Below are 25,072 nucleotides of genomic sequence, written 5' to 3' on the forward strand. Positions count from 1 at the left end.
CATATTCAGGCGTATTCCTGAAAAGTGGTCGCAATTTTGCATAATATGGTTCACGGTCAACAACTGTATATTTCAAATATTGTCTTATCTGTAAATGTCAGTATTATTTAAGAAATATAAAACATATTTAAAACCATTAGACAGTATTTGATTTTGCTTTGATGAATCATGTACGATATATCAAATAAAAAGAAAGTATATATTTTAGGTTACAAATTTGTTCATTTATGACTTCATTTTGTTTCCATACAGCTCGAAGGATTGACTTAAATTTTGATGAAACAATTTACATAAAAACAACATGTAATTATTCAAACCTTTCACGGCAATTAAAGGAGGGGTTAAAACAAGTTATTTTGATTTCAGTCCAACTGTCTATTTTCGTCAGTTTTTGACATTTTAATTTCAGACAAAAGCTCTGGTATTTTTGTTGTAACATCAAAATTAGTTCGTATACATTTTTTGTTTGAATATATACTTATCTAAACAATGTTTCTTTGCGTTATTGGATATCTGGAATTTAACCGATCACCCCTATCATAAGAAACAGAAATAGTTTTGTGTGGTAACTCACAGAAATGCATTAATAACAGGCAAAATGGACAATAGGCGTCATATGTAAAGTAAGTAATTTTAAAAGACATTTGAATGTTTACTACGTAGATCATGCATCATCATCATCGATACCTGTCATGCGTGAATTGATATTGTCACAAAAGTTTGATGACTGACATAGACAAAGTTCAGTACAGGAAACATTCACGCACAAACCTTACTTCAGGCTGATTTTCCTTTATAAAATTAAGGAGATGTGGTATGAGTGCCAATGAGACAACTATCCACTAAAGTCCAAATAATGTAGATGTAAGCAATTATAAGCAACCGTACAGCCTTCAACAATTGTAAGCAAGAATGTAACGCCGACACTAGTGCCGACCATCCTTATTGCTATTTATCATCTCTGGCTGAAAACACAATTCAGATATATGAAATAGTATATTAAAAGCTTTAATGACATCATCAATAGATAAGGAACTGCTGAATACGATGTCATCCCTGGCATTGGTGTGGTTGTATAATAATTAATTCGCTAATTACGTTAAACTTTTATGCAACTCATGCGTTCTATATTTTCAACATGTTCCTTTAGAAGTAAGGCATGAAATTTATCAAGTAATTTCAACATCAAGAAGTCCTTATGTTTTTAACCATCAAATGATAATTTATTCCTGATATCAACTTCACAAATGTAGTATCATGGTTAGAAGATTTGCTTTCCATGTTAATTTCTTTGTTGTTTTCAATAGATATTTTGTTGTACAGGCCGAATGAGTAAGGGCATTTTAGTACTTCAGTAGCTTCAACAAAAGTATTTTGCCTTTGTCAGTGAAAATTATGATTTCACATGACTTTTAGTTTGACAAATAATTCATTTCAGTCAAACTTACAAAAAAAAAGTGGTACTCTCTAAACGCTATTTTAGAGCAAGCTTTTAAAGGCCAACTGAAAAATTGTTGTAAACAGGAGAAATCTTACAAAAAGTTTAAATAAATGTCTTAATATTCTTGATATTCGCATATCACATGTCGAAAATAATTTAGAAATAAATACAAGAGTAAGTAATACGCCCATTTCTAGGATTAAAACAAAATTCAAGTACTATCAAAGCGTTTTGTGTTCGTACCGGCCGATAAAAGAAGCCAACAATTTGATGGGGGTATGACGTAAATACAACACGGAAGTCCTTAAGAATGAAATTACACATTCAACTACATTCAAGGCCGTACGCTCCACAGAGAGTCATATAGTAAATAATCATATCACTACCACAGCTCAGTTTAAGGCCTCCTCTGAACATTTGAAGGTCCCCACTATGTATTGGCTACATAAGTTACCTAACTTCACAAAAAACCCGTAAAATATCTTTTCATCTCAGCCTCTAGTAAGTGTTCTACTACTAATCTTTCGGTGCTTTTAACGAGTTCCTTAACTACTATCAAAGAAATTATCGTTATTTTTTGTAATAAAACATATGAAAACAATGGAATTTTTTTTTTTTATGTTTTAGATAAATTACGTGCTTTTGATGGTCCTTTTGATTCGGTTGACCGTTTTGATTTTTCCACTCTTTATTATACACTTCCACACAATGTTATCAAACAAAAGTTGTCCTATCTAATTAAACGGTCGTTTGATAAATCTGGTTGCAAATTTATCTTTTTTCTCTAAGGAGAATGGTAAATATGCTAGATATACTTACTGGAGGTGTAATAAGATGATTAAAGCACTAAATTTTCTGCTTAAAATCATTTATGTACGTTTCGGTATTAAAGTTTATCGACAGGTTGTGGGTATTCCTATGGGCACCAATAGAGCCTCTTTGATAGCAGACTTGTTCGTTTACTGTTATGAATCACAGTTTATGGCCAAGAAAAAGAACCGTCTAAATTGCATTTAATTGATGAATTCAACAACACTTACCGTTATCTTGATGACATTTTTTTAATTTTTTTAATTATTTAATTCTCTGAATATACTGCTGAAATTTACACAAAGGAAGTTACTTTAAATAAATCAAATATTAACAACAATAACTGTTTTTCCCTAGATTTAGGTATTTCAGTATTACACCAGAAACTCTGCACAAACATTTACGTCAAAACGGATGATTTTTCTTTCCCTATTGTTAGTTTTCCACTTTTGGACGATGATGTTTATTTTACACCGTATAATGGTGTTTATATATTCCAACTCGTTCGCTATGCTCATGTCTGTAGTGAAGTTTTGGATTCCAATGAACGTAATCTATGTATTACTAATAAATTATTAAGTCAGGGATTTTGTTACCACAAATTACTTAAAACCTTTAATAAATTCTTCCATAGATATAAAGATTTAGTTTGGAAGTTTGGTAAACCTGTAGAAAACTTATTTCAAACGGGATAGCCCATTCTAAAATTTGCGTTGTTAACCAAGCCCAGAAATTTAGATGCGATATGGGTAAACTTATCGATCCTTTGAATAAATTTATTCAATAGATATACAGATTTGGATAGAAGTTTGGTTGTACCTGTAGAAAACTTATTTCAAACGGAATAGAACATCCTAAATTTTACGGTGATGTTGTAAATCGAACCCGGAAATTTAGATACGATCTGGGCAAGCTCATCAGTCTTCTAACTAAACTTATTCTAAAAGGTTACCTATTCAACACTGTAATTAAATCTTTGAATAATGTTTTTATTGGTAAAAATATTGATTGTTTTTTGTTATCAGTAAATTAAAACCATACTAAATATTATACATATGTACTTTCACGGTACTACAATCTTTCGATACTTGGCATTGCACAAGGTCATGTTTTTTTTCTGACTGTTAATGGCGTTTTTACACTAAATCCGTAGGATGTTGGATGTGTACTGATTGATATATAAGTCTTAGATACATGATCTCTTTTGTTAGTTGTTATTTGCTTTGAACTAGCTGACAGTAACTGAGTGTACTCTCAGATCTGTACTTAGTGTCTCTTTGTTGTGGGGATGTATAAGTACCCGTCCACGTCCACTTTGTGTTCTTGTTAGATGTATTTCAATTTTTATCAATCTAATGAGTTAAGCCTTTTTCGACTGACTTTTATAGTTTGTTCTTATGTTGTACATGTTGTACTGTTACTTAGCTGTCCCAGGTGAGGGGAGGGTTGAGCGCTCACAAACATGTTTAACCCCGCCACATTCTTTATGTGCCTGTCCCAAGTCAGGAGCCTGCAGTTCAGTGGATGTCGTTGGTTCATGTCTGTCATACTTGTTTTTCGTAAATTGTTTTGTTATAAATTAGGCCGTTAGTTCTCTCAATTGAATTGTTTCATATTTTTAATCTTGGGGTCTTTTATAACCGACCATACGGTATGGGTTTTTCTAATTGTTGAAGGCCGTACGGTTGCCTATAATTACTTACATCCACTGCATTGGAACTTTTCTGGATAGTTGTCTCATTGGCACTCATACCACATCTCCTTATTTTCAGATCAACTTGTTAAAAATGTTTCAAATGAACTTTTTTTTTGTATAAACTATATTTCAAAGTGTATATGCACATTGAATACAAATGAAGCGAATAGTTATTTGCTTGTTATAAATTAAACAGAAACAATCTGAAAATTCATTGTCATTTTTTATCCTTTAAGTCTTAAACTCTCATGTGCATGTTTAAATATAGACGGGATGCTGTGATTCATATCAGAAATTGACATATTAGTGTTTCAGTGTTTTTTTTTGTAAACTATATACATTTGTATCGCAAAAAAAAAACATTTTTAGGGAAATGTGACCAACGATTTTTATCTGCATGTTTACAAATAAGTTTAATATTTATTCCTTCATTTTGATATATTTCCAGGTGTCTTCTTTGGTTGCATTGAAATCCATAAATAAACATTTATAAGATTTCACCGCTGCAGTAAGACATTGCTAATACAAACATTTGATATAAATTTCATTAATATCTGACAAGAAATAGAGGCTTTTGAATGCTTACTATGCAGTTTTTAATTGACTTAACACTTTAGAAGGATATAATTACTGTCAAAACAATTGATCTTCGTTTATTTTCGAACTCGTCCAAGACACTGAATAAAATTCCTATTGGAAATGAAAGTTTGAGAGCGCTAACAATGCAATTTTCCATATTTAATCTTTCTCCCAAAGGGACATTACGTCTTTAAGATTATTTGACATTGTCAGTTTAATTTCGACTTATGAGTTTGAATATCCCTTTGGTATCTTTCGCCTCTCTTTTGATAGCCACTGATTTATAACTTTGTCTGAAAAAAATGCTAATATAAACCTTAATATTAATTTCATAAAAATTTGGAAATTGTAAGTGCGGGAGTGCTTATATGGCCGGATGGACGCCAAATATTTCCATGTCCCCAGCACCCAATTCATGAATTGCGGCGGGGACAAAACAGGAGCCGATATACATATATATATTTTTAGAAATTCAGCATATTTTATGAAAAACAATCAATCCTGATGTACAAAAAGAAAAGTACTAAAATCAAACGACAGTTCCTGATTCCAATTAAAATAAAGAAATAATTGCACTCGTAAACAACCCAAACAAAGCTTTAAGTATCTTAAACTTTTTTTATTTTCATCATCTAGTGACATTAAAATGCATAACATTTGAATAGGGTACTTATTTTTGCTTTTTAGTTATACAGAAACATTCTGAGCAAGACATTATTGTGCACTTATAAGAGAAAGAATATGAAGTAATACATATAATGCGTGAAAAGTAATTTATATATATTTTTTTATGTGTTATTGCGACCAAGTTGATTACAAATTAACGAGTAAAGGTGTCTTCGTAGAGGTGCGCGTTTATCGCATGAAAATACTGTGCGTTTCACATAAGAATTTCAATTATATACGTATCCGTACGATCCGTGCATATAATTAATTTACTGATCGATCGTTGACCATTGTCATGGTAACTCTCACATAGCTTATTTGACGTATCTGACGGATTCTATGGGTCATCGATCACCGATCAGTCATCTATCAGTCAAACATCAGTCACCGATCATTCACTGATCAGTCAAGTTCACGTCAAACAGTAACGCCTAAGGTTGCAAGTACTGTAAGAGACAATGAAATCCATCAAAATAATAGTTTACCTAATATTATTTTAATAGTTAAATGCCAATTTCTTTCCTTTTTCAATTAAAAACTTCTTAAATAGTGCTAAATACATGCATTGAGTTGGTATAGCTAACTACAAGTTGAATAGATATAATTGTGTAACTATAAACGACATTATGAGACATAAAATGACAACTATTACTTTTATCGTATTTTCAGGTATGATTTGAACAATATAAAAAAATCATGAAATAAATAGGATTCATAAGGCCATTTAAAATATTGTGTGTGATACCATTGAAATGTAGAAGTTTTATTTCCATTGTTTTGAATAAATGTTGTAATTATAAGACACAATATGTTCAGTCTGAATCGGGTATTTATCTCTAATTGATTCATTGTTTTACTTAACAGTTGTTGTGTGTATGAAGATCGTCATGAACAAATAAAGCTCTGCAATGATATAGAATATAAAACATGTACAATGTGGTTGAATGCTTGATTTCTAATGAAAAAAGAGCAACTTTTAAAAATGCAATTATAACCGATAATAATAGATAAACGATTTGTAGTTTCAACAGATTATCTAAAACAAACATCCCCTCAGACCAGACAGAGTCTTCTAAATTATCAACAGTGTAACAAACCAGTCACACTTGTTGTTCATTGTTGATCAAATTTTTTCAAGTCAAATACATTTCGAAAAGAGAAAAGAACGAGGAATGTGTTTAAAAGTCAATAATCCGACCAAATAGTGCCCAAAGCTACCAATGGGTCTTTAACGTATCGAAAAACCGCACATGGAGATGGGTTTCATGTGGCCCCTGCACAATAATGTTTACTAGTTAAACGTAATAGCCGTCACTCTAAACTCCGAAACATACAAATGAATCAAAATTTAACATGTTTATATATACATCAATGTACATGATATATAAAAAAAATCTTCATATGTGTTTATTTGTAATTATTCCTGTTTAGATACAAATTTAAAAAGAATGATAATGAACTCAGCTAACCATAGATTTGACAATTTCATTCAAATTGTGTTTTTTTTTCTAACTTCATTAAATTTGTTAAAACTGCATGGAACAGTAGCATTGTATTATCAAACAACAGTATCAAGAGCAAAAGGACCAGATGTGATAAGCGTCATTTTTAGTCCCCTCTTCAAAAAAATTCATATTCGTTTCATCATTAGTCTATGCGTAGAGACTTTTAAAAAATATAGAAAAGTTTGTGTTTACGTGAACATTTGGTTGCATAGCAACGGGTTTCAAAGAACTTACTATAATATCCATCTTTAATGCATTATATATATATTTTTATTCAAGATAAATGGCATGAATTTGACAGATACACAATATTACAAAGACACAAATATAGCACTAGACATATTTTATAGACACTAAAATGATATACATAAAATTGAGAATGGAAATGGGGAATGTGTCAAAGAGACAACGACCCAACCATAGAGCAGACAACAGCCGAAAGGCCACCAATGGGTCTTCAATGCAGCGAGAAACTCCCGCACCCGGAAGTTTACTAAAAATTTCAATTTAAGAAATAAAAAATAAAATTATGTTAATTTTCATGATATTTTGATAATATGATTATACTAGATTAAATAATGAGTGAAATTTAACTTGACTAGATTTTCACTGTAGCCTAATATCTTAGGATGACCCACAAAAGTTAGTAAAACTTATTTCCAGTGGGGTCCTTTTATAACGAGACTTCCAGTTTACACCAAGGGTTGACACATAGAAAATACAAGCACAAATCATTTAGAATTTATCACAGATAAATGGTCAAAGCCCCAGTATAATTAATAAAAAACAAATTCACTATTAAAGATGGATTTAAATTTATCCATCAAAATTTTTTTTTAGCAACTTTTAATCATGTCTGGTAACGAATTCCAGTCTTTTATTCCATTATAAAAGAAAGTGGTGGATTCACACCCTTTAATTCCTGGTATATAAAAGTATTTACTACTAGATCTTGTATTGAAAGATGTTCCATTTTTAACAAAATTAGTATGTAAATAATTTGGGCATATATTGTTAAAAATGTTAAAAACATGATTGAGTCTTAGTTGTTTGACTCTATTACTAATATTTAAAAAGCCCAATTTCTTAAATTCAATATAGGTCACACTCTTTCTGGGATGTAATTGCAGAGTAAATCTCACAATCTTATTTTGCGCCACTTGGAGTTTATTCTTCATTTGTTTTGATATACCTTCATACCAGCATGCACATGCATAGTCAAAATGACATTGAATCAGGGAGGAGCACAATGTTTTCCTAGATTGAAAATTTAGACAATCTTTGTTTCTATATAAAAATTTAAGCCTTTGATTGACTTTTTTCACTAGAGTTGACAATAAAATTACCAGTTAGAAACTGATCAATTATTATTCCCAAATATTTTACAAAAGTTTTGGATTCAATATTAATACCATTACAGGAGATAGCGAAATCACCCGGTATTAAAGACCGAATTTTTCGACCAGGACCAAAAATTATACTCTCCGTCTTTCCCAAATGTAAGGACAATTTATTGTCAGTTAACCAATCATGGCATGATTCCAGCATTCTGGATAATTTATGCGAGATGACCCCAGGGTCGATATGGGAAAATAAAATTGCAGTATCATCTGCATATATCAAAGCTTTACAATCTGAGTCGATGCTAGTTTGAACATCATTGACATAGATCAAAAACAAAAGTAGACCCAGTAATCTACCTTGAGGGACACCAAATGTAATATTACACACTTCTGAAATCACCCCATTTACACTTACAACCTGTTTTCTGTTTGTTAAATATGACTCAAACCAAGGTATAGATCTAACCCCAATTACTTCTAATTTGTCACATAATATCTTGTGATCTACTGTGTCAAATGCCTTCTGTAGGTCTAATAGGACCATGCCTGTAAAAAGATCTTTGGCTGTTTGAGCTTTAATGTGATCTATCAAGTGAATGAGACAAGAATCAGTTGAATATAAACTTCTAAATCCTGATTGAAACTCAAATAATAAATTATTTGAAATAAAAAAAATTTCAAGTTGCTTATATGCAGCTTTTTCTAGAATTTTAGAAACAATACTTAAAATGCTAACAGGCCTGTAATTTTCAGGCTTAAGTCTGTCATTTTTCTTAAATAGGGGCTTGACCTTAGCCATTTTCAGATCGTCAGGTACCGTACCTTCAGAGATAGATAAATTTATCAAGAAAGTAATGGGTATTATCAGAATTGGGGCTGCATCCTTAAGAAACCTTGTTGGAATACCATCTAGGCCCCTGCTCTTACTTATATTTGAACTGCATAGTTCTTTATACACAAATTCCTCTGTTACATGCTTTAGGTTAAAAAAAATATCTGATTTCCTTCTCTGAACATAGAAGGATCTTACAATATTTGTAGTGGCACTATATAAACCCTTTGCAGTTGGTAGTTTTTCTACCAGTTTTGCAGCTATAGTTGTAAAAAACATGTTAAAATTACTTGATATATTTTTGTTATCGTGACAGTTTTGCCCATCAATATTTAGTACTATATTAGGATTTGATTTAGGATCTTTTTGATATCCTAAATTTTTAAAACTTTTCCAAAGTTGTTTTGGGTTATTTCTATTTTCTTCAATTTCACTGCTGTAATGGTCAGATTTTGCAGTTTTGCATGATCTTTGAACATGATTTCTAAGTTTACTAAACTTTTTGAAATCTTCAGGATTTTTAGAAGTCTTAAAAGCAGATAAAAATTTGTCTCTCTGCTGAATATCTATCAAAATTTCAGCTGACATCCATGGTTCTGTTCTTTGTTTAATACAAACTTCTTTAAGAGGGGCAACACTGTCAAGAATATCCATAAAAATTTCTTTAAAAAATGACCAGGCCTCATTTATGTCTGAGGCACTGAAACACCTTTCCCATTTTGCTTTAGTAAGCTTAGCTATAAATTCATCTTTATTATAAGATTTCACAGATCTGACTTTAACATTACTGTGCTTATTATATACAGATTTTGCTAATTTTCTAGTACAATATATCATACAATGATCACTAAAACCAATATTTTGTACACAAGACTGAGAGATTTTCTCTGTATTATTACATAAAATATGATCTATTACATATGCTGTAAATTCTGTTATTCTTGTTGGCTCTTTAATAATTTGACTTAAATCAAACAATTTTAAAAGCTCATTAAAAGATTTATACAGTGATCCACTCTGATCTTTAAAACATATGTTCAAATCACCAAGTAATATAATTTCACAATCCTCTCTTAGCTGAGACAAAAAATTTTCAAATTTCTCAACAAAATTACAATTTTGAGGGGGTCGATAACAAGTCCCGACAAAAATTGGTTTATATTTTGGTAATAATAATTCAATACACAAAAATTCATCATTATTGTTCATTTCGTCCAAATTTATTGGTGTAAACGCAAGATTTTCTTTAATGTACATTCACATACCACCTCCACATCTGTTACGGTCTTTTCTGAGGATAGTGTATCCAGGGATGTTAGCCTCTGTATTGGTTATCGTTTCATCAAACCAGGTCTCGGTTACAGATATCACTGCTGCTTTTGTTTTAAACGCAATAGTTTGTATCATCACAACCATCATAACAACCAGAGTTTTCCTTTTCATCAATCAACAACAGGTTAGTTATAAATAAACAATGAAGGTACATTTCAAAGTGTATTTTAGTTTGACTGAGAATAATCTTTTACCAGAAAATGTGAAATAACAAAAGATATGAATCAGAACCTTGTGCAGATAATCATTTTTCATGTTATTAGTTTTGGGGATTCCTATGGAAACACATGAACATGATGAACTAACAAAGCAATTTCTACCAAAGGAGAAGATTTTCGTCAAACTATCTTAAACAGTATATCATATATTTTTAACGCCACGTGGCCACTCAGGATAATTAAGTTCAATATATGAATGAATTTGGTACTTTTTTCTTCCAATAGCATTACTACACTTATTGTGTTTAGCAACTGCATACTATGTACATTTATGAAGCTACATATGATAGAGTATTTGCATAACAACCATCGTTATTTAGACTTTTTAAGTATCTATTTGCACATAAAGTTGAAATGCATTTTTGATCACAAAAATATTTTAATACATATATCTGAATACAGCCCTAGTGATAGCTTGACAACAGATCCTATGATAAGCAACTATTTTAGTAATGTGTATTTGCCTAGCAACCAAAAGATTTTTAGCGATGGATGTTTGTTTTTGTACATCCAAGTTCTATGCTTAATGTATATCAGTTTAAGATACCTTGTTGCATACAGCAACCTTTATCTTTATCTTAAAATATTATTCTTTTTATCTTTATTGTTTTATCTGTATTCAGGTAACAACAAAAAATCATTTCATACTCGTGTTTGCCTCAGTTGTGCTGTACAAGATATGTTTTAATGACAATTCGCTGCAATTCATTTTACAAAAAAGTCTACTGCAACAGTGTTTTCTAGGTTAAGCTAATTGTAAAATCCGGATTAACCCGTCATTTTTGTTGGAAAATACCTGTCCGAAGCGAAGAATATGAAGTTAATTTTCTTTTTATTTTCCATGGGTTGATAAAGTCTCGTGTTTGATTTTGTAAGTTTTTATCGACTTCCCTTTATGACCTCAGATTTTCAAATTGTAATAGCTATTCCAGCTATTTTATATAGTAATAATGCATTGCATTAATAAGAACTTGGTAGGATTAAAACAGATTAGAAAACTATTTTTAACGTTCTGTCTCAGCCAAAGTAAATTGAACCCCTCTACCATGGAAAACTAAGCCCCTTTCCCTATAGAACTCAAATTTCATGTTTTCATAGTTATTCGAGCTAAAAAATGTATGTGATATAGTAATATTGCATTAATAACTACTTGGGAGGAATAAAACAGGTTAGAAAATATACTTTTTATCATTTTTACCTAAGCCATGGAAATTTGAACCCCCTACCAAGGTAGACTGAACCCCCGATAAAGACTCAGATATTTAGACATTCTATAAAGGAAATACAGGGGTTGAATTTTCCAGGAGGGGGGGGGGGGGAGGTCAATTTTCCATATGACTCAGGCACTAATAGAAAAGTGGAAAGTTGTTGTCAAAACATCTACCGAAAGGTTTTGATACCTAAAAAAAATCAAATAAACTTTCAACTCGGCAAAGAAATGCTCATTATTTCACATTCAAATGCAGACATTAAATGACCTTCAGCATGTTCAAAAAGATCCAAGGAGGCATCAGGGATAAAATTGACTCAACGACAATTCACAGCCTCTTCAGTGTTAAGATTAACAACTACACATTGTCAAACTGTTACCAGGATCAGTATTACTTTATTACAGAGTATAGTGTATTAAAGGCAGCCAAGTCAGCTTGCACTTTTTAAATGACCCATTGTTCCGAGACCAGCGCTTTTCAATGTAATATATAGAAAGTGCTTTAGCTAATATGTTTAACAGTGTTTGGTACAATGACATATTCATATTTTCTATTAAAAAGTAGGATTACAAAAATCCGAAATCTGAGGAAAATTCTAAATGGAAAGTCCCTAGGTAAATGGCAAATTCAAAAGCTCAAACACATCAAACGAATGGATAAGAACTGTCATATTCCTGACTTGGTACAGGCATTTTCTTATGTAGAAAATGGTGGATTAAACTTGGTTTTATAGCTAGCTAAACCTCTCACTCGTATGACAATTGCATACAATTCCATTATATTGACAAACGATGTACGTGTGAACAAAACAAACCGACATAATAAGTACAAATGTCAAAAATAAGAGTACAGCAGTCAACATTTTGTTATAATCTGAATCACTACAAAAACAAGCAAATATGTCAACAAAGACAAATAAAAAGGCATATAGAAAGCAAACTAAATATTATTGTTATATACATATACACATTCATTGATCTACAATTTGTCGATACCTGTATCTTGGCATGCACAAGGTCATGTTTTCTCTGACTGTTTATGACGTCTTTACACTAAATCCATTGGATGTTGGATGTGTACGGATTGATAATTTAGTCTTAGATGCATGATTTTTTGATTGGTTGTTAGTGGCTTTGAACTAGCTGTCAGTAACTACAAGTACTCTCAGAACTGTTCTTAGTGTCTTTTTGTTGTTTGGATGTACAGGTACTTAGCCACGTCCACTTGTGTTTGTAGTATTTGTATTATTATCCATCTGATGAGTTAAGCCTCTTTCGACTGATTTGTTTAGTTCGTTCTTATGTTGTACTGTTACACCACTGTCTCAGGTTAAGGGGAGGATTGGGATCCCGCTAACATGTTTCAACCCGTCACATTCTGTATGTATGTGCCTGTCCCAAGTCAGGAGCCTGTAATTCAGTGGTTGTCGTTTGTTTATGTGTTACATATTTGTTTTTCGTTCATTTTTTGTACATAAATTAGGCCGTTAGTTTTCTCGTTTGAATTGTTTTACATTGTCATTTTGGGGCCTTTTATAGCTGACTCTGTGGTATGGGCTTTGCTCGTTATTGAAGGCCGTACGGTGACCTATAGTTGTTAATTTCTGTGTCATTTGGTCTCTTGTGGAGAGTTGTCTAATTGGCAATCATACCACATCTTTTTTTTTATATATAGACAAAGCACATTAGCAAAAACGAAAGACAAGAATACAAAAATTTACCATAGCACAACAACACAATGACGGGATGTACTAGCACCGAGCCACGTCAAATGAATCACTACAAAATCAAGCAAATATGCCAACAAAGAAAAACAAAATGGCATATTGACAAAACACATTAGCAAAAACGAAAGATAAGAATACAAAATTTTACCATAGCACAATAACACAATGACGGGATGTACAAGTTTAAGTACCGAGCCACGTCAAATGGATATTCCAAAATAGACTAAACAGTAAAAGTAATAATTTACAAAGACAAATGAAAGAATAATATAACACGTTATTAAGAAGATAAACAACGTCAGTACTTAGAATCTATACTTCAAGACCATCGTGTTGTATTTGTGAAGTTTTTGACATACCTCTGGTTCATCAACTTTTTGCTCAGACACTGGTGACGTCAAACAAAGTCTGAGTAGCAGCTGCAAGCTCTTGAATATCGAATGAGTTAGGGAATGTATATCCCATATGCAGGTGAAGTTGGTATATTGCTACTAAGGTGGGGAAATTAATAATTTCAAAATAAAATCATTTGACATAGATTCTTGTACTGAGATGACCGCTTATGTCAAATTCGAGGTATAAGTCATAAATGAGGCAGAGGAAGCCGTGTTTGTTGTTTCTTTAATTTTTAGTTCTGGAGGATATATTAATGAAACCCAATTAGAAAATTTGGATTGTTAATGGAAAGAACATCATCAATATATCTGAATGTGAAATAAGATGATCTGGCTTCTTTTGTCTTCTGGTTTTTGACAACTGTCTGAAGAAAGTCATATAAAAATAAAAAGAGGTCGGCAAGGAGAGGCACACAGTTCGTTCCCATAGAAATGCCGACAATTTGTTGAAAAGTCTACCACCAAATTCAACAAATATGTTGTCAATAAGAAACTCCAGCATACTGATCACTATTAACAAAATATGCTGTATGGTATCCAAAAGTAATAAATTTAAAGCGTATGCTACCACTTTTATGTTGAAAAGCATTGTGGATTATTTCTTTTAAACAATTTTTCAATTTCACATAGGGAATGGTAGTATACAGGGTTGAAAAATCATAGGTTTTGATAGAACTATTTTCAGAGAAGGATTGAGATTTAAAATTTTCCAAAAGTTCCTTAGAGCTTTTTAGAATCCACATATGGTTAATATCACTACGCGAGTAAACAGTTTCACAGTATTTCTATAGACCCTCTTTCACTGCAGACATAATTTTTGTCAATCTAATGGACAATTCTTTCGTCGAACATGATGAGCCGGCAATGTACCGTTGTTTCAACGGAATTTTTGTAAAAACCATGCATAACTTGTGTTCATGTTTGTTAACTTTTTCACCATTTTTCCATGTTATAAATGTATAGCATATTTCTTTCTTTTTATATTTACGCCAATGACTTGGAAAACAAAAAAAACAAAAAAAACGATAGAGGCATGAATAAAACCCTGTGCTGTAATTTTCTCTGTGTACTCAAAGGAAAGGTTAAATCATAGTACTTTATTTACGAGCAATCAGCAATCAACAATAAAAAAAAACCTGAAACAGAATCTTCTATATAATTCTTACAACTCATATCATTCAAATAGACAGGCTACAAGGGTACTGCCAACAAATGATATATTACATTCAGGTATAAGATTGACGAAAAATACACACAAAAAAGATATTTTTTACATCAGACGGTTTAATTAACGACAACAAAAACATATCGATAAAAGTTCTCCTGTTAGGATGTCTAAACTTCTGACCAAAATGTCCTTATTTCCCGATCTGATTTTCATAGTCCATCACAGTGATAGTGATAAACGTTTATTGAAGAATCTTACGAGTTTGTGTAAAAATACCCAAGCTTATGCATACAAACTTTGTTTTTTGCCCCATTTATGGGCATTATGTTTTTCGGTCTGTGCGTCTGTTCGTCCGTCTGTTCGTCCGTTTGTCCGTCTGTCCTGCTTCAGGTTACAGTTTTTCAGGTTAAAGTTTTTGGTCAAGGTAGTTTGTGATGAATCTGAAGGTCAATCAGTTTGAAACTTAGTACACGTGTTTCCTATGACATGATTTTTCTAAATTTAATGCCAGATTATAGTTTTGATCCCAATTCCACGATCCACTGAAAATAGAAAATGATAGTGCGAGTGGGGCATCCCTGTACTATGGACACATTCTTGTTTGTTTAAAGTTTGCTTTGCCGAATGTAATTAATCATCAATACTGTTTCCTAAAATATTCCTTTCATCACGCAACATTTACACAAATTGTTCATGTGCAATTTTCACTTACATGAATCCCGTATGTCACAGACACCTTAAATATTTATAGTAATTATTCATATTTTACTATGTGGCCTGAATGACTAATGCCTGATCGACTTAAGGCCGGAACAACGATGGGCCTGATCGACGTTGGGCTTGATTGACTTGGGCCGAAATGACTTTGATCCGATCGACTAGGGTTCGGAATAACATACAAGTAAGATGTTAAGCTAGCTATACAACCAGGTTTAAACCATCATTTTCTACATAAGGAAATGCCTGTACCAAGTCAGGAATATGACAGTTGTTTTCAATTTGTTTGGTGTGTTTGAGCTCTTGATTTTGCCATTTGATACGGGACTTTCCGTTTTGAATATTTATTGGAGTTCGGTATTTTTGTTATTTTACTTTTTATAATACCTAATTGACAGATTTAAATATAATTCATAGAATTAAAATGTTCCATTTACATACTTAGTACTTATCTTGGGAATATGGTACCACTTACCAACTCTTGAAACGTTTAAAAGACAGAAACAACACAAACCAGTACAGCAGGCTTGTATGCCAAACGTGGTCAAGTCTTACAAATGTGAAGTATATATAATTTATATGCACATTATTTAAGAGTAACAGGTTACCCATACCATTCATTTACTCTATTATCGTCGTTAAGAATTGCTGACGTGCCAGACAATGTTCCTTTTACACCAACCCAGGCATCTCTATGTCGTAAAAATTATATTTTATTTCTCTACTTTCTTGCCATCCAGGCATATTTTGGAGCGCCTTAACCTTGATTTTTCAAAGAATGTTGACATTTCTGAAGACATGCTCAAGCCTAAGTATAAAGTTTAACTGAAAGTTGTGTTATTTTATTTAATCGTCCAAAATTACATCACAGTAATTTGGCTTGAAAATTGAAGTTGGCATTTATATTTTCCTAAGTAAACTTAAGTACATGGTAAAATCCATAGTAATAATCCACTAGTACAAATATAGGACTTTCCATAATCCTGGTTTGAATCACTATCTGAAGCAACTTTTTCATCCTTCTAAAGTTACGAACAAACATAGCAACAATATGGTTGTATTAGATTTTTGAGAGTTGGACATTTACAATCACAATGGCATGGTCATTTCTTGGCGTCATACTTGGAATTATTATTTTTTTTTGGCTCGGAGGATTGTTTTTTAAGAATAACTATTGTTTTGGAAAGAGTGGACACTTGAAGATGCATCATATAACTCAATGTTTTTGAGATAAATTCATGCCAAGCCGTAATGCGGAACTGGAATGTATTTTTTTTTATAAACTTTAGATGTGAATTGCACAAAAAGAATCAGAATTGACCCTAGATATTCAATTGCTTTTGTATGCCAAAATACTTGAAAATGTCTGAATTTCTGATGTTGTTATCCTCTCTTTGATGATAATCAGTCTGGGCTATAAAATCACAAAACCTGTAGGTAACTGCCTTTACAGCACATTCGCACTCCGATTATCTTTAAAATTGTTAAAGCAGAGATTGATAACATGCACGTTAATGTTATGACTCATCAAATATTGTCAATCTCGGCAACAGAACAGATACTGTGAATAATCAAATATTGGTCCACCAATAACACATTTAAATTACCGTCATTAACGTAAATAGATAAATATACAAAAATGAATATAATAAATACCCGTTGTTATTGTTTACGAAGTTCATACACAAATATAATAATTAAGATTGTTGTTAAAATAATATTGATGAATGAACTTTCTAGTAAAGGAAATAAAAAAAATGTTTATAAAGTAAAACTTACACTGTGGCTCTATCAAAATTTCAAAATGTTCGTGAAAATTGAGGTGTCCGAAAACATCACAACAACATAAAGTAAATAAGAATGGTGTGTGGCACAGTAAGGATAACGCACGTGTGTGGTATGTACAAATACCATGAAGTATAACACAAGATAAAGATAAGGATATGTGGTATGATTGCCAATGATTCAACCATCCTCCAAAAAAAGGAAGCAATTATAGGCAACCATACGGCCATCAACCATGAGAAAAACCCATACAGTATGGTCGGCTATAAAAGGCACCGACATGAAAAATTTGAAACAATTCAATTTAGAAAACTAACAGCCTAATTTATAACAAAACAATTTACGAAAAACAAATATGACAGACATGAACCAACCACAATCACTTAACTACAGGCTTCTGACTTGGGACAGGCACATAAAGAATGTGGCGGGGTTAAACATAAAATAAAATGTTTATGAGCGCTCAACCCTACCCTTACCTGGGACAGTGGTGTAACAGTACAAACTATAAAAATCAGTTGAAAAAGGCTTAACTCATCAGATGGATACAAATAGAAATACATCTAACAAAAACACAGAGTGAACGTGGACGGGTACTTGTACATCCCAAAAACAAAAAACACCAAGTTCAGATCTCAGAGTACTCGCAGTTACTGACAGCTAGTTCAAAGACAATAACAACTAATTAAAAAAATCATGTATTTAAGACTAAAATATATATCAGTACACATCCAACATCCAATGATATTAGTGTAAAGACGTCATGAACAGTCAGAGAAAAACATGACCTTGTGCAATTCCAAACTATAGGTATCGACAGATTGTAGTACCGTGAAAGTACATATGTGTAATATTTAGTATGGTTTTAATTTACTGATAACAAAATCAATATCTATACCAATGAAAACAATATTCAAAGATTTAATTATTGTGTTAAATAGGTAACCTTTTACAATAAGTTTATTTAAAGGATTGATAAAATTACCTGGATGGAATCTAAATTTTCGACTCGGTTTACAACATCGTCGTAAATAGGGATGTGCTATTCTGTTTGAAATAAGTTTTCTACAGGTACAGCCAAACTTGCAGACCAAATCTTTGTATCTATGAAAGAGTTTAGTAAAAGGTTTAAGTAATTTGTGGTAACGAAATCCCTGACATAATGATTTACTAGTAATACATAGATTACGCTCATTAAAATTCAAAACGTCACTACAGACACGAGCATAGCGAACGATTTGGGATACATAAACACCATAAGACAATGCCAAAGGAACATCACGTCCAAAAATGGAAAAATAACAATAGGGAAAGAAAAATTATCCCGTTTGTCATAATTTTTTTAATAGAGTTTCTGGTGTAATACTGAAATATCGAAATCTAGGAAAGGACAGCTATTGCTGTTGGTTTTATATTTATTTGAAGAAAGTCCTTTGGGTAAATTTAAGCGGTATAGTAAGAAAATTCTCGATAATTTAACAAAAAAATATCATCAAGATAACGGTAAGTGTTGTTGAATTTATCAATTAAATGGAATTTAGACGGTTCTTTACTGAGTATAGCCATAAACTGTGATTCATAACAGTAAACGAACAAGTCTGCTATTTAAGGGGCATATATAATTGGTGCCCATAGGAATACCTACAATCTGTCGATAAACTTTATTGCCGAAACGTACATAAATGTTGTCAAGGAGAAAAAATTAGTGCCTTTATCATCTCATTACACCTCCAGTAAGTTTATTTAGCATATTTACCTTTCTCATTAGAGAAGAAGGCTTTAAATGAGTTGCAGGAAATAAATTTGCAACCAGATTTATCAAACGACCGTTTAATTAGATAGGAAAACTTTTGATTAGATTGTGTGGAAGTGTAGTATAAAGAGTGGAAAAGTCAACACTGTCAACCAAATCAAAAGGACCACCAAAAGCACGTGATTTATCTAAAACATTCAAAGAATTGTTTACACTCCCAAAATGGTTAATTCCACAGTTTTCATATGTTTTATTACAAAAATTAACGATGAGTTCTTTGATAGTAGTTAAGGAACGCGTTAAAAGCACCGACAGATTAGTAGTAGAACACTTACTAGAGGCCGAGATGAAACGATATTTTACGTTTGCTGTGTAGTTTAGGTAACCAATACATAGTGGGGACCTTCAAATGTTCAGAAGAGGTCTTAAGCTGAGCTGTGGTAGTGACATGATTATTTACTATAAGTTGAGTTATGTTTTAGATAGAATACTAATATCAATGGAAACAATGGCAATCTTATTCCTTAGAGAGATCAAGCTCTTTGATTGCAATTATCTTGTAAACTATAATTGATATAGAATAAATTATCATAAAGTAGTGATCTACAAAAAAAGTTTAGAAATCATTAATTCCTTGTAATGGGGTTGCTTTACCATTTGTGTAGAAAATTCTCAAGTGTATCTGGATTAAATCTAATCACAATCTTTCCTAGTGTGTGAAAGATGGTTGTTACTTTGTTTATGATTGTTTGTCCTTCACGCAACACGTTGGAAGGACAATATAAATACTTGGCATCTGTCTGTCAGTCTAGTCTTGTAGCGCTCTCACATGTAAAATTCTTGACAGACTTTTAAGAAATTTATGCCAAAAGGTTTATATCAGCAATGTCTTGGACAAATTCAAAAATCTGTGCCAATCAAATGCTTTTAAAAGTGTAATGCCCCTTGGAAATATTAATAATATAGGAAATTGCATTGTAAGCACTCTTACATGTACAATGTTTAATAAATTTATATGAAAGGTCTTTGTCAGCAATGTTCAAAACAAGTTCCAAAATCAGTGTAGATCAACTATTTTCAAAAGAGTTATATGCTGCTTGTTAATCTTAATTGTATGGGAAATTGCATTGTAAGCGCTCTAATGTGTACAATTGCCAGATTTTCATTAATTTGATATCAAAGGTTTATATAAGAAATATCTCTGATGAGTTCGAAACTCAGTAAAAACACATGTTTCAACATATGCTATTATGAATGTTCTATTATTTCATCAAATTACTAAATTTCAATACCTTTCTTTTATTATAACAATTTCAGATTTATAGTTCAGAATCTGCTAATTGTAGAGTTTTGATGAAGTTTTCTATTAAGATAGTTGCAGCTAAGAGTTTTTTAATATTAAATCAAAGTTTTTTAAAGTCCATGACAGTTTTAATTTTTAAAGGACTAGAGGGTGGTAAAAAGTGGTATGTCAATTATGAATACTGGTGGAGAATATATTCTTATTACTAGGCAGTGTTTTCACCTGATTCCCACGTGCAGCTATATATTAATTGAACAATATGCAGAAGAATAAGAAGAAATGAGTTCTTGTCCTGTCATTTCTTGAACATGGATTGAGAGGGGGATTAAGGCAAAATTTTTCGGAGGAAAAATTTTAAAATTAGAACTTCAAAGTCTCAAGGTAGAATACGGGTGAAAACGATGTAATTGCAAAATTTTCAATTTGATGATTTTGGCCATTATCCGGCTGAAGTAGAAGTAAAAGTAGAAGATACTGACATCTCGGGCGAGCTGGAAAATATAAGGCAGTTCAACTCCAATCTCAGAAAAGTACATCCTGATTACATAATATCAGTCAACAAAATGACCGAATTGACTTAAGAAATTTTCCCGATCCTTGGACTCAGTTATTGCCTTTGGAAAGATGAAATATACATGATATATGTGCAACGCTGGAGACATTACAACTTGGTTCTTTTATATCAATAATATGCATAATTTTTGCAAGGTTTTGATTCAGACTCCTGGTAACCAATTGTTTTTATTATACCTCACGTTAGACTTCCAGATGTTGACTTGTTAAGACCAGGGAAATAATTTATTCTATCCCATAAAATGTATCTTGCTTCAGGTTTGTTGGTTTTTTTTCTAATAACTTCAACGTTATTATGTAAATGACGTCATAGTTGATTACTTTCATTTTAAATTTTAAAAGACAATAATGGCCTAATAAATTAAATAACACATATCTGTACTGTTACAGGGGAGGTAATGACAATGCTAACGTTAAATGTTATTTTACGCGACCTCAAACTGTGACATATCGGGAAAACATGCATTTTTCGAGTGATTTTAACCATAAACTTGAATACGAGTACATTGACACCTCTTTTTTATAATGACATTTGGCTTGATTATGTATGGAGATTATATTTACTAATTTATATGAACAAATCACCGATGAGTTTTTTTTAATTAGATTAATATGTTTCAAAAATGCAGTTTTTTTCTAAAATCATGTAAATCTAATAAAAATGATTATTACCAAGGAAATGTTACACAAATTTGCAGCATACTTATGTAAGAAAGTTATTCCAAACTCTTTTACAAAAATGCGCTTGTGTTTATCTTTTGAAAAAAAAAAATGTAAAGAAGACCTGGATGATTCATACCTTGTATACAGATACCTAATGTGACGAATTTTTCGTCTGTCATATTTCCATTGTCCTTGACCTCATATTCACGGTTCAGTGACTGCTTGAAAAAAAATTTGGTAAAGTGAAATACTCACTTATGATAATAGGATAACAAAATTTGGTATTTGAGTTCCTTGCAATGTCTAAATGTCCATCAGATAGGGTTCACCTAACCTCGACCTCATTTTATGCATCAGTTAAATTTACGTGGACAAATCCATATCTCAGATACTATAAGTATTATGTCAATTTTATTGTGAGAATTTAATGATTGTAAGGTGTACATGTCCAACTGGTAGGTTTCATCTGATCTTAAGATCAATTTCATGGTTCATTTGACAACGTTTTTTTTTTTATGGTTTGGTCTTTTTCTCAGATATTATAAGCAATAAAACTGGAGAAATTGCATGATTATGAAAAGGAGCAATAACGACTATGTCTGTATCGCAAAAAGCAATCACTTTAATGCTATATTTTCATCATCTGCAATTTGACATTAGACATGTCAAATGTGTCAAGACAGGTCATAGCACACAATCGGTAAATTTTAAGATCAGACGTCTAAATATATAGGTTGTTATATCTAGTGTATTTTTAGATTGAATGAGTGTGGATCGTTGCATACTAAGACTTTGGGATCATAAACAGGAAATTAGTGTGTATGATTTTTCTATTGAGGTGGCTCACCCCAATAAAGACCCCCTGTAGAATTTTTTTATTTTCACATATTTTGTAGATTTGTTCATGCTGAATCCAAAAATGCAAAGAAAAAAGGGGGTCATTAGACTCGTTTTCCCCTCAAATGGAAGCGAAATGTGCGATTTTGACCCTATTTTCAAACTTTTCCACCCTTTCAACAATAACGACTACATCAAATTCAAAGACTTTTAGAACCATGTCAGTATGATTATTATGTGTAAAAACAATTAAATTTTAATTATAAATGCTCCCCATGGTTGTTTTAGACTTAAAAATCCTTTTATTTTCAGATTTATGTCTAAATTTTGCATTTTCTAATTTCATTTTTAGGCTAAAAATATTGGTTAAATCGATTTTTCGTAAAATTTTCCCGGTAGATTTTTTTTAAAAACGGATATGTCAAAGCTATCAACTTTTCGACTATTTTAAGGTAAAATAAAATGGGGGTCACTAGGCTTTTAAAAAAGTTACGAGCTTTTGTTTAACCCCTCTACCCCATGAGGGCTGATTTCAATGCACTCCATTTATTACTTTCTTGTGAATTTTTTATTGATGTCTTTAATAAAATAATGTTTGTAATTATATCAATGGACGATAGCTGAATATTAATGTGATTAACATTTTACTGTTTGTTATAAAAAAGCGATTTTTTTATTATTTTGTTGAAATACGGTAATTTTGTCTGGCGCGAGTTGCTTCCCTCTAATTTGGCGCCATACTCGGACAACAGAAATTTCAGGATCGCCATTATTGAACATAATACTGCACTGATAAATACGACCATGTACATGAATAACAGACATAGTGGCGAATAGACAACGATGAAGGTAGAGTCATTACATAAGAAAACATAGATTTTAATATATTAGACAGCCAAATGTTATCAGTATCACGTAAAATACAAAGTGGAGGTTATCTCAAAATACTCGCTACTTTAGAAAATCACTGCGGCTGAAACCTTGCATGGGCTTAATTTCTGTTCTATGTAAAATCGTTATGGCTGGTATCTGATTTATGTGTTTATTTGACCCTTTACTGGTAAGATGTGAACATGTATAGCCTGTTTTGAAAAATATTCGTGTCAAACAGTCAAAGAGGAGGGGGTGGTCATTTCCAGCATCAACAATGTCCTTTATCTGTTTATGCGCTACCGTTAGCGTAAAATGAGTCTTGATTTTATATCGTCATTCGTAAAATCTAATTTCGTAGCCACGTTAGGGTGAAATGGAGAAAAAAATATTTATCGTTAACGTGTAATGACTAGTAATGTGGGGTACCCTATAACTTCCCTCGGACAGGAGTCCATGATTGCCGTGTACTCCCTTTCCCCAACTCCCATTTCCCTTCCCTTTTACTCTAAAATTTTCTCCCCTTACTTCTACTTCCATCCCCCTTGCTCCCCGACAAAAAAATGGCAAAATATATTTCCCAGATTATTCATCCCCCCTCTTTTCGAAATTCTTGTCCTTTCACCCAAAATCATGGTCGCTCCAATTCTTGTTCATCACTTTTACATTGTCATTCCACACCTTTGCACCCTCAGTCAGTGTGTACCCTTCCTTTAATTCTAAATCAGGCCTTTGTTAGCATAGTTCTATAACTTAATAAAATAAAGATATATTAAGTTTATTTTTATTGTTTAAAAATAAAGTGACTCACAGGAGATCAAAGGGTCTTTTCTATTTATAATCTTCATAAGATTTACTTCTACCGAACTAGTTACTTTTATTTTCACTTCAGACCAGGCTAACTAACGGACCTGCACATGGTACCCCCCTTTTCCCGCTTCCTGATCCCTCATTCCCGTGTTCCCTTACCCCTGTCCAACCCTTAAAGGGGTTCAATTATTTTGATTGTTTTCTTGAGAATATAAATGGCCTAATTTGTAAATTATAACCCTACAGTACGAGACAATACATTTTATTGATGGATTCGTCATGATCACAATTTGTTTACAATTAAACCCCCCCCCCCCCCCCCCCTAATCTCTCTTTGATATAAAACATCAAGTATTAGGTTTAAGCATAAACGTAGGGCTTATCTAGTTTACCAAATAACACATACATTTGAATTGAAAAAATTCATTATTGTTTTGTGCTTAGTATTTTTAAATACAAAATTTGTGTAAAATTTGTGTATCCCATATTCCAAACAGGTTACAAGACACCTCAGCATAATTTGGTTGATGAGGAGTACAAATGTGGCTCAGCTGCATTTCAGAATTTTTAGGCAGAGAAATAGCTTGTCCCGAGAAGTCTGTATCCAACATATATATAAAAATAAAATCACTATTCACACTTGCTGTGCATGTAATTTTATTTTGTTTGCTCATTATTGTTGCCACAAATTCCTCATTTATTTACTCCGTAGCAGAGTGGGCATTAAGTTTTACCCTTGTCTGTCTGTACGTACGTCCCAAAATTGGTGTCCGTTCTCTAACTTCAGTTTGCCTCAACCAAATGTTATGAAACTTATACACAATGCTTATTACCAACAA

General features: G+C 32.1%; 1 protein-coding gene across 9 annotated transcripts in view; it reads left to right on the forward strand.

The window, feature by feature from the left end:
• LOC127709457 (uncharacterized) overlaps positions 1–25,072 on the forward strand; it is a 378,921-nt gene that overhangs the window by 307,148 nt on the left and 46,701 nt on the right. The window lies entirely within an intron of this gene.

This window comes from Mytilus californianus, unplaced genomic scaffold (assembly GCF_021869535.1).
Source record: "Mytilus californianus isolate M0D057914Y unplaced genomic scaffold, xbMytCali1.0.p SCAF_7, whole genome shotgun sequence".
NCBI lineage: Eukaryota > Metazoa > Mollusca > Bivalvia > Mytilida > Mytilidae > Mytilus > Mytilus californianus.